An 11,530-nucleotide genomic window follows, 5' to 3' on the forward strand; every position below is an offset into this window, starting at 1 on the left:
AGAATTTGCTAGAAGGCATTCTGTCTTTCTGGTACCATTACTGTATGCATGCTTCATGGATAGAGTTAAATGAAATGGTATATTTGTTTATGTTTATAAATTATCAGAAATATGATAAAAATGAATTTAATTTTATAGCATATTTACAAATAGTTGCTTGCTACATATTACTTTTGTATGAGAATGATGGTAAAGTTCCACTGAAATCGACCCCAGTTTTTTGGTTTTTCTTGTATTTTGTATATCTGTAGCTTGTTTATCAAAATAGACAGACTGACAGACAGCTGTAGCTTGTCTTTCATAATAAACAGACCGACAGACAGCTGTCACTTGTTTATCAAAGATCACGCATGCAGTGGCAATGAATCGCAGATTTCTTAAAGGTGATGTCATAAAGGTGAAGCTGGTTTCACCCACCCTCATGCGACTTGGTGATTTCCAGCAAAGAAGGGATCGAGTCTGTTTTATCGACATTGAGTTTGAGTTTGTTTTTTTTAATTGAAAAATGATCTGTGAATGTCAGTGTGTGTTAGATGGGGGTGGGGTGGGTGGGTGATAGGAATGTGTGTGAATATGTATATATTCTAAATATCTCAACACCCCTGTCAGGATGAAAGAATCGAATATCATCAAAAATTCTGCAGTGTGTACCCTCCCACCCTGTTTGGCGCTGATGCTGGCTGGGTTACTACAATACAAGCAGACAAGAAGAATAAATGTTTGCCACGGTCTGTACTTGATTATTTCCTTTCTATTCCGAAATAGATTTTCCTTAAAAATTAATATATATTGCAAGGGAAAAAACATCTTTATTAACTAAATTTTTAGTCCCTCCTGCAGCTGCCTTGGCAATGCCAGAAAAATTATTTTGCCTGCTTTGCAGCCATCGGGCTAGACCTTACCCTAATCTGTTGTAGAAGGAGGTAACAATAAGAGTCCTATAATCGCATCAATCACAGCACTCACTTCTTATTATTATTTAGTTTAAGCGAAAGTTTAGTCTGCCTTAAGAGAAATATATCATATTGCTTCTACTCAATGAAAGTTCTTTTAAAAATTATTTGTTACTTTCTGAAATACTTTTTTTTTACAAATCAAATAATAATATAAAAAAACCGGAAGTAGCCCTTTTGAAAATTTGAATGAACAGCGGTTATTTAACGGTTGCATCCCTGTGTTGTACTAAAAATGCTCGCTGCCGCAAAGATAAACCACTTCATTCTCAACAAATAATAAAACACTCCTTTATACTTTTCTTACATTTTTATTTTAACAGTTGTTCCCTTGTCCAAGTGTGAAACTCTAGTCAGTTATACAAACAATTTATATATATAAATCGGGAATTTCCGTGCATGGCAGGGGCAGGCCTAGGCTTCTTTGACTAGATATTTCTTGCAAGCTGCCCAGCCTGCATGGGCTTTGGGTGTTTGAACGGCCCCGATAGGGAAGTGAGACTTTGGGATGGGAAGCGTGTAATTCGATCCTAAATTGACGCGTCCATCGCGCTTTTTTTCTTCAGCCGCTCTCGATTTGGTAGCCACGTGATCGTGTCGCATCCTTCCACCCGCTCTTTCCCTCCCCCCTCTTTTCCCCCACGTGTACCTGCGGGTTAATCAGAGGTCACATCGGCCGGTTCAGCTTTGACCGGCACGCAGACATTTTGAACTGTACGTCCATCTTCAAGTGAAACACCGCCGATTTCTGAAGTAAGTCTTAATAAAGTTAAGTGAAAGATGCCATTAAAAACAACTATACTTTATAACAGTGGATAGTCATGAATAATTTATGATCATATATAAGTATTGTAGTGCTTTTTTGTGAAATGTTTCACGTGTTGTACCCGGCAGGTCTCACACATACTACATCCGCTAGCAAGTCGCTTTTACATGACGCTGTCTTCTATATGTGCTGTAGATAATTTAAATGGTTTAACCATATATCCTTCTTGTTGTAAATAAAATTGTTTAATCGTATCTCTTGCCTACTAATTGCACGTATTTACTAATTACAGAAACGAAATGTTGAGGCGCGAATACGATTGGGCAGAAGCAAGAGGACAGTGCATGATGGGTTCAAATCAACTAGTCAAGAGGTAAAGTACACACACACAATCTCTCGTATCATTTAATGATTAACTTCGAAGTTGAAATCTATGACATGAACTCATTGAGTCATGCTTGAAATTCGTCGTCTGCTTTCTCAATAACAGCGGTGCTGCGATTCCAAACGTTGTGTCCGTCTTGGTGCATTCTAGGGGAAAGCAACGAGACAATCACATTGCTTTTCTGAACAACTAAAATTTTGGAAAATTAATGCAAAAGCAAAAGAAAGAATTTTATTTTTGTACTTATACACTTTGAAATAAAAACAAAATGTATGAAATCCAATGCTATGCAATGAACTTTGTCAAAGTCTGTCATTTTCTAACAATCACTTATCTGATCCAATATATTTTCTTTGTCTTTAAAATGCTGCATGCCATTTTTCAGTTTATTTTACATGATTTACAAAAAGAACTATTATAACAATCTTTAATTGCAGATCACACTGACTAGGTCTGGCCTCAGTGAATTTTACCAGTAAGTTTATTTTGTCTCCCTCTATGATTTCATCAGGATCACTATACAAGCACAGGTTTTGTGTTTTTAGTGGTCTACATGCACATCCTTATTATATCCATCTAAACATTTTCTGTTAATTAAAAAAAATTGTCAATAGACTTACATCCATAGTTTTTTTTGTCATTACTTTAAAGACTAAAGTAACATTTTGATTTCAAATACATTTTTGAACAGAGTTCTCAGCAAAGTTGATGAGCAGAGCAAAGCACTACAGAATGTAGTTCACAAACTGAATCAGGTCACCTGCTTCTTCAAAATATGGGGAAAGAGAGCTGATGAAGAAATGAATTAGAACAAAAGTGGTATGTCATTTAAGTATAATGTGTTAGTACTAGACACCTTTTTAAATGTTACCTTTAGCTTTAGCTAATATATCAGTTAATATGTATGTATGCTTTACAGTCTTGATAAACCATTTAACAAACAGGCAGGCATAGCATCAGCTTACAGGTTAACTCTCCTGACAAGAATGTGTGGTCAGTGTAATATTTGCATTAAAAATAATACACATTTTATGAAGTACAAAATAATGTAGTATTTTATATGCATAGATTTTATTTATAAAATAATTCTGTCACTTGCTTTTCATGGTGTCAAAATGAGCAGTCTGTGTGTCTATTAACTATGACCCACTAAATTGTTTACTTTCATAAAGAACAGCTTTGATTAAACTCTTAATTAACTTGGTGATTTGAGTCACTTAATGCCATTTATTTTCTCTGAAGTCCCACTAGGGTTTATTTAAGAGACTGGGTATCTTTTGTAGCTATATTCATCATGCAACCATTAATAACTCATCAATGGAGTAGGGTTGAGCATTATGTCTTAAACATAACCCATCCAGTGAATTAATTTATTTCGCATTTGTATTGTAGTATTTTACATGGTGGAAACAACTAAAGATTTTTTAACAGGTTCAGCACCTCTCGTGCACGGAGAATTTTTAAAACGGCTGCTATCTTCAGAGTTGGCTCAGTGGAACCAAAGGGGAAAAAGTTTCCAGTCACTTCAGCTGAGAAGTATATTAATTGGTGTGTAGTTTTTGTTTTGGTTTTGATTTCTTTGAGGTGTACGTCAATATGAACTTAAAAGGACAAGTTTCCGAACAATTTAAAAAAAATAGTGAATCTAAGTATTATTTTCTCTACATTTACAAATTTATTATTGTGTACAATAGCATTTAAGTCTACCTTACAATTTCTATTTGTGCACAGCTGCAGTCCAAAGAGACATGGATTGAGGAATGATTCGAAGGGTGATGCCATCTAATGGTGAGTGGAATTACAAAATGAGTTTGTCAAGTTAAAATTATTAATGTGAGCATTGTTTTATTCTTCGTGGATTTATTCAGTAGGCCTATTTACTTTACTTTTTGTACTAAAGATTAATTGGTTACTTTCAGATATTATCCAAAACTTCTTATACACACAAATGGCCATCAAGACATTACCGTTTAAAAATCTTTTTATTCCACTCTTGTTCAAGTTCTTGTAATCTCACTAGTAATTAGTAGATTTATGAAAGCTTTAACTCTTTCTTTACACAAGGCTAAAGGCGGTCAAACCCCCCTGTACGCATGAATTTACCCTTTTTCAAAAAATTATTAAAAAATAACTAAACAAGATAGAACAGAAATTTAAATTGATTATGACAGATCAAAATGTGTAGAAGTGGAACAATTTTACCGTAATCTTGCTCGTGAACTCACTTTTATGATAATCCAACCAAAATTAGGTATATTATGTGAAGTTTGGAAAATTTTTTTTTTTTTAACACATTTCAAACAAAAAATTCGGGAGCAGATGAAAACCATTTTTACACCATTCGTGGTCAAATTCTCCTTCATGTGAAGCAGGAATATCCTCTGGGATGTTCTTTCTTTTGTTATTTGACGTTTCAGATGCATGATGTTCACAATGTGTACCATCGAAAAGGACAGGTAGTGTAGAATATCGGCGAGACTTTCGTTCAAACGTACGTCCTTCGTCATGTAAGGGAGATAATTGTGTTCATAAAGGCCTAAACTATCTTATTTATTAATTTTTTCTTTTAAACCACGAGCTGTAAAGGCCTAAAAAAATTACAACAATGCATAAGCCCAATGTAAATACTGCGTAACAAGTGAGCAGGGCAAAATCGGCCACCCGTGTTGAGTGCATAAAGAAAGAGTTAAGCTTTCATCTATGTGAGAGTTAGTTCTACTTACATAGCAAAAATCAAAATATGTAAATGCATTGTAACTTTTTTCTTTTCTTCTACAGGGATTCCACCACTCATGGATCGATTTTTGGTGTCATATTTTTCTATCTTTTATGTAAATTGTTTGACTTTATGTTATAAATAATTATTTCAAAAATAACTTTCATGGGGTAAAAAATTATTGACTGCAATTTTATGTAAATAATTGGATGAATGCTTATGTTCAAAAAACAATTTTAATGCTTTAAATAATGTAAACTGTTAAAATAGTTTTTTTGGTGTAAATAATAAAATTGTTTAATGATATCTCTTGCCTACTATTTATGTGTTGTGAGGAAACGAGATTTTGAAAAGCTGTTGAATGTTTTCTTCATGGTGTGCAAGCCTGTGTACCAGTGTAAGTAAAAGTGAGAAAGGGTGAGGAATGCAGCAAGAGGGAGTGGGAGTTGGGAGTTTGATGGGAAAACACGACTTCTCATGGGCGATCGGTGGTATGCAATGGTTTTTTGGTGGGAAGGTGGTGGGTCTTTCGTGGGAAAACATGGCAACCCGTGGGAATTCCCTACGAGGTCCCCTTAGGGTCCCGCTTCCAAAACCCGAGAGGGACCCAACTTTCTTCCCGAAGAGGTCCCATGAGGGACCCAAGAGTTCTTGCAGGCTGGGTGGTGGTTTTTAAGAAACTGGAGTTTCTCTTTATAGAATCTGACACATACGGGAACTGCTGGTCTTAGTAATCATTGTGCTGTTTATATCTTCCTGTCAAGCATGGAAATAGAAAGCCTCTGTCATGCTAGTAGACACATTTAAATCAAATCTTTGTGCACTCTTTACCAAATGTTAGGAACCAATATATTTTTAATAGCAAGTTTTATTTCATTATCTGTTTATGCAGATTTAAAACTAAAATACTGCAACATCTGAATATTAGTAGCAAACAGTGTGAAACTTATCAAAACAATTTTAAGTAAACAAAATCCAAGGTGCTGCAACTCTTTATGGGAACTGCCTGTGGTGAAAACAGAAGTCTTGCTGGCAGTGCTGAAGTTAATTCAGCCTGGTATAAAGAGTTTATTACTGTGATAAGTCACATCCTGTCCATGTAATACATGCTGCCATCAGTTTCATCTGTAAGCTTGTCTGCAAACACAAATATCACACAGGGAAAAGAAGTTATGACTCTAGCTATCAGAAATAATAATAGTAATAACAAGTAATACAGAAACCATTAATATTTTTTTGTGAATCCAGCACTTAAAGCTGTTTTGTGACAGAGGAAATTATGGTGCTATTACTACTTTATTACTGACTATTACTATAATTATTACCTACTGTTACTTCTGCTGATGCTGCTAATACCATTACCACATGGTTCAGCATGAGGTAGACCATGTCATCTTAGCTAGGAGCACATCAACCTTTGACCTGCTGTATTTTATAGCATCCGTGTATATCATTAACTCTATATGTCTCACTTTATACTTTTAATTTGATTTTTTACTATTTTCTTTATCCCCAAAAAGGATGGGATATTTGTCTTTGCTTGTAGGTCTGCTGGAATTGTAATTGTCAGGATTACTTCTTTTGAATGCTACAGTAAAATTAATATCAGAACACTGGAGGTGAAACAAGTAGAAAAATATTTTCCTTGAAATGAGAGTACATTTATTTCTGTAGGTGATCTGTTTCAGTGTAAATGTGAGGATCAGCACGAGGTCAAACACTGAGCTGCAACCTGTTGTTGTGCCTGACATAATCCAATATTTTTTCCTCCCGCACACATCTCCCTTCCTTGTCATAAAGACAAAAAGATAAAGGATAGCAATAACAAGCCATTTCTTGTATGTAAACTGATAACATCATAGGTTCAACCTGTCAGTGTAAAATATGCTGTTGATAAAATAGGATAATTCATTGTTTTTAAAATGTATCCCTCAAGATTATATCTGTAGGTAATAACATTGAGCTCATTTAGGTCTGTATCAGAGTACAATATGATCAATATTGTTTTAGAAAGACTGTGAAATCCTCAAGGAAATTTTACTATTTGCTAATACTTATTAGATAAGCACTGAAGAGTACATGTATAGTGGAACAAGTAGTTACACTAAGAAACATTGCATTAAATGTGTTCTCATGTAGTATGTGCAGAATGAATTATTCAGAGGTCACACATCTTGCTGTCATGTTTACAAATATACAAAAGTTCTTGGGCAGTGTTACCTCGTATGTGTAGTCCTTTGAAGACTCGCAGTAAAATTCCTGTAGTCACCATTCACACACCTTCTGAAACAAGAAAAAGGATGGATTCAGTGTCTCCTGCCTTTGACCTAAGATGTCAAAACATTCTAAAAATATTTTATTAGCAATGACTAAAATTTATTTTCCAGCACATACCACTGATATAAATAAAGATGTGATTACAGGTCATATGCTGAATGAAGTTTGCGCTTGTGTAACAGAGTTATTAAATTATCTCCCTTAGGACGAGAGAATGTGATTGTGTCAACACAGTGTGGGGATCAGGATGAGGTGGACCAGAGTGTCTCCACTAGGAACACATCAACCACTGATCATTCTGATTTAAAAGTTAATAATTATTTACTAGAAAATTTATACATAAAACAACAAAACAAACTTCTAAATCAAGCATTGTGAATTTATTTTTATTGAAAATTTAAAGATTTCAGATTTGCCTGTCCTCTTGTTCTCAATTTTTCTGCACAGGACACATTTCTACTGACTATACTATTTTCTTTTTCTAAAAAGGTATGCCTGATGCAAGTTCAATAACCTGTTTCAAAGTAAGTTTGGTAGTTGGTAGTTTTAATCATAATGTATCATGTTTCCTCCTGATGCACTGTCCATCAAACTTAACGCTGCATCTGTTGTCTGTATTTTCTGCCAAAAAATCATTGGAGGATTAAAAGTAATGTTTTAACTCCATGATGTTTACGCATGGTCTATTCATGTTATCCCTTACAGTAAATGTTATGTTACACTCTTATAATGTAATTTTTGCAGAGTCAAAGCAGTTCTTAAAAGATAAAGCAAAATAAAGGAACTCAATTGACTGACCTCATTGTTCAGATTGTTTTAAATGCCTTCATGTTTTGTATTTTCAGCTTGAACAACTTGATTTAAGTTAATTTTGCAAAATCCAAGTTATTATTATTAAGTATTAATTACCACTAGAGTTTATTTCTTTTAAATAACTTGACTTTGCCCTCCATGTAGGATATAGATGAAGAATATTGTCCACACTGCCTCTCCATCATTTTCAGCATCTGTAGGAAATAACACAGAAACAATAATTTACAAGGTGAGACCTAAATAAGACTAAGCTCTTTTTGAAAGGAAACGAAAGACAAGACTTATTATACCTTTAATTGTGTTTTTTTTTTTATTTTTAGTACAGTGTTGAAATTAAGTGAATTCTTAAGAGTGGTGATTTACCATAGTAATACTATTTAAGACAGTATATATATACTATTTTGCGTAGGAAAAGTTTTGGAAACAGCTTATCACAACTTACATCTGCTGTTACATTAGGGTATTTCCTACCTCAATGTTTTGTGCCAAGATATTTTTTCTTTCTATCTGACCTCGGCTATCGAAAGCTGTTGCTTGGCAGACGATGACCAGTCTGAGATTAAGCCCGAAGACAGGTTGACCGGTTCTCCGGAAGACTTTTCACTGGCTTTTGAGATGAGAAGAGAGATGAACATCTCACTGATATTTGTAATCACTGTGCCGGAATGGAGAGACAGCCTGTCTGGAAGCGATAAGCACTCGTCTCTAAAGATAATGAAGGAGCTTAAGCTCTTGTGACAGAACTGTGTAATTCTACTCTTTGGACATTCCCTTTTGAGTCAGTAAATAGGCCTGAGCTGCTTTTACTAGAAGTTTATTCTACTTCATTTTTAATTTATGTATGACTAAAACACCGTTACGTTTGATTGACTGAAAAATTAACTAATCAGAGCCAATCAAACTTCCTTACTGAAAATAACCCAAGCGTCATACCCCGCAATAAATTTTATTAGAATCATTTTTTTCAGTCACGTGATAGCGGATTTTCTCTGTTTGACTGTAGCAGGACCTACATGCAGCTTGTATCATGTCATCACCGTAAAAGGGAAGTGAAACTACACACATGATGAGGAGGAAATTACACAGATTGTGACAGGAAACTTAAGGTCAGAGCTACTTCCACCTCTAGCAATACCTTGCACCAAATGGCCTGAGTGATGATGAGTCTGTTAGGCAAACTGTCTCTGACTAATGTCAGTAAAAAGGAAAAACAAACACAAAATTAAAAACCAATAACTTAAGTGTCGTATTTGAAATAGCTTCGTGTAGGATTCAAAGGGGTTCGTCTCGAAAAAAATATTTTCATTAACTTGTAGGATTGTTTATACATTGAAACTTTTAGGATGGTAGGAATTTCCGTTTAGGTGGACGACTTTTATATTCCTATGATTAGTCATTTGCATAGACAAAATTATTTTCCCCGTACTGTCAATTAATCTGAGAAGAACTATGAATTACGAGGTTTGCACAAAAATAAGACATAATCCAAACAAAAGCCCTAAAATGATTTGTAATGATGTTCGTGATACCAGTCCTTCTCCACCACTAGTCAAGATCATCAGCCCAACAGACCCATTTCTTTCTTTGGACAAAAAATAATATAAAACCTGCTCTTATTTACGAGTAAACACGGTAGCATACAAATACTGGCCCTATGGGATGGGACTGTAAACAATTACAAGTTAAGGGAAGGTAGGTCTTTCTTGAAACTCGTTGCCTGATGAGAAGAAAACAGCTTTTTGTGGTAAAGTATTCCTGGAGGAGATGTGGCCTGGTGAAGCGCCAAAAACCTGACGGGGAGTGGAGGCAAATCACCATATGTGGGTTATTGTGTGCATCGCTTCTTCCGAGAAATTCTCAGTTTTGTGAAAACCGCCAACATGATGGCCACATCTGGTCAGGATTATTAAGGGATCAGTGCGTGGGCTGGGATATCTGTGAACCTTAGTCACAAATACTTTCCTGGTGTGTGTGTGACTGTGTGTTGCTTTGTGTTTGGTGCGTGTGCTGGCGTATTTATTCCGTGTGTTTAAATATACCACCATGCATTACAGCAATAAATAAACAGGGTCGAAAGAATGTACATTCCATAAAGTTATAAATTAAATTCACGCTGGAACATGAACAAAAACAATAAGGATTATAGGTATCGGATGCTTTAATGTGGTTTAAAGTTAAAATAATAATTCTAAATCTGTATCTTTATTCACTGGGATTTGCGATGGATACTTCCCACAAAGCAACAATTAAATACCATTGCTCTTGTTCTCTATTAACTTACATATCATCTTTAATAATAATAACAATAATAATAAAGCAGCGCATTTTGCTGTTGGACAAGGGCTGGAGGAAGAAGCAGACGATCAGCTGCTGGAAGTATGTACACAAGAGACTTGTCTGAAGGCCAGCCGTGATCGATTCAAAGATAGTCTCTGTGCAACCCGTTACAGACGAGGATATATAACGGGATCTGGCAGTTTGCCCAGTAAACAACTGCCTCTTGTAAGGTCAACGTGTCCTAGACGGGATCTGAATACAAGACAGCCAGCCTGACCACTTAACCTTGTAGTCACTCGTTCGCCGCAGTCGTAGAGGATAAATGATGAAAGCAGCTGTTGAAGTTCTGGTCATTAGAAAATATCATCTGCAAACCAGATATGTCTAAAAAGAAGAAAGTGACAGTAATCAAATCAAAAGATAAAATATAATCAGTAAATGTAAATTTTCGAGTTATTTTATGAAAGTAAAGAGCTTTTGCGTTGTTGGCGTATAGTCAAAGAGGATGTCAACAAGTGTGTACAAAAGCAGTCACGTGACGTGAGCTGTAGCACGTGTGGTCACATGCTGCACAGTCATTACAGGGTTACGAGGTACATGTGGAGGTTTTCATGAGATAAATTAAAAAAAACTGATGCAAAAATCTATGGCTACGAATTATATACATCAGCCGTTGGGCGACATCTGGAAAACTCTATTGATCACCTCAACCTGGTATCAAATATGTAAACAAAGTAAACACAGAGAGATGCTTAATGTTACACGATGTACAGTTGATGTGAGTTAAGATTGTAAATAACATGACTAGGGTAGAGGATGTGGATACCACATGTTTGATTCTGGATATTTTCCAGCACAGACTAAATAGAAAGCTGATGTAGGAATCCATTTCAGTTTTGCTTTCGATTTGTGTCGTCTGCATGACATGTAGTCACAAACCTGTGGCTGACCATCAGCAGTGTAAATACTCAATGTTGAGTAATAAGGCAGGGACAAAAGCTTTAGTGCACATACTTTAGTCATAAATAATTATTGAGAATCAAAATATGCTCCATAGAACTTGAACATTTTTGCTAGAAAATTTGATGAGATTTTTGGATATTTAGCCATTTCTGACATGTTGTTAGAGTGAGTGTACTTTTGTGTAAGTTGTTAGCGCGTATATGAATGCTTGTTAGGGATAAATAAATGGAGAGACAGATGAGACGGAAAGAGAAATACGCACGAGGTGTTAAATCCTTACAATCAGGACACACTTCTTCAAGGATTCCTGTAATCTTAACACTTGCAATCCTAGTATCATATTATCTTAGTTTAATAAGGAAAGCATTAGTCGTGCCTTT

The 11,530-nt window shown here is 35.4% G+C and overlaps 1 long non-coding RNA gene across 1 annotated transcript; it reads right to left on the bottom strand.

Annotated features, from left to right (window-relative positions):
• Positions 1-7,418: 7,418 nt before the first annotated feature.
• On the bottom strand, positions 7,419-8,639 carry LOC112568420. Its single transcript, XR_003100089.1, has 3 exons — positions 8,382-8,639; positions 8,007-8,104; positions 7,419-7,718 (listed from the first exon to the last, which is right to left on the bottom strand). It is a non-coding gene; the product is annotated as an uncharacterized LOC112568420 (long non-coding RNA).
• Positions 8,640-11,530: the final 2,891 nt, after the last annotated feature.

The sequence above is a fragment of the Pomacea canaliculata genome, linkage group LG7 (assembly GCF_003073045.1).
Source record: "Pomacea canaliculata isolate SZHN2017 linkage group LG7, ASM307304v1, whole genome shotgun sequence".
Classification (NCBI taxonomy): domain Eukaryota; kingdom Metazoa; phylum Mollusca; class Gastropoda; order Architaenioglossa; family Ampullariidae; genus Pomacea; species Pomacea canaliculata.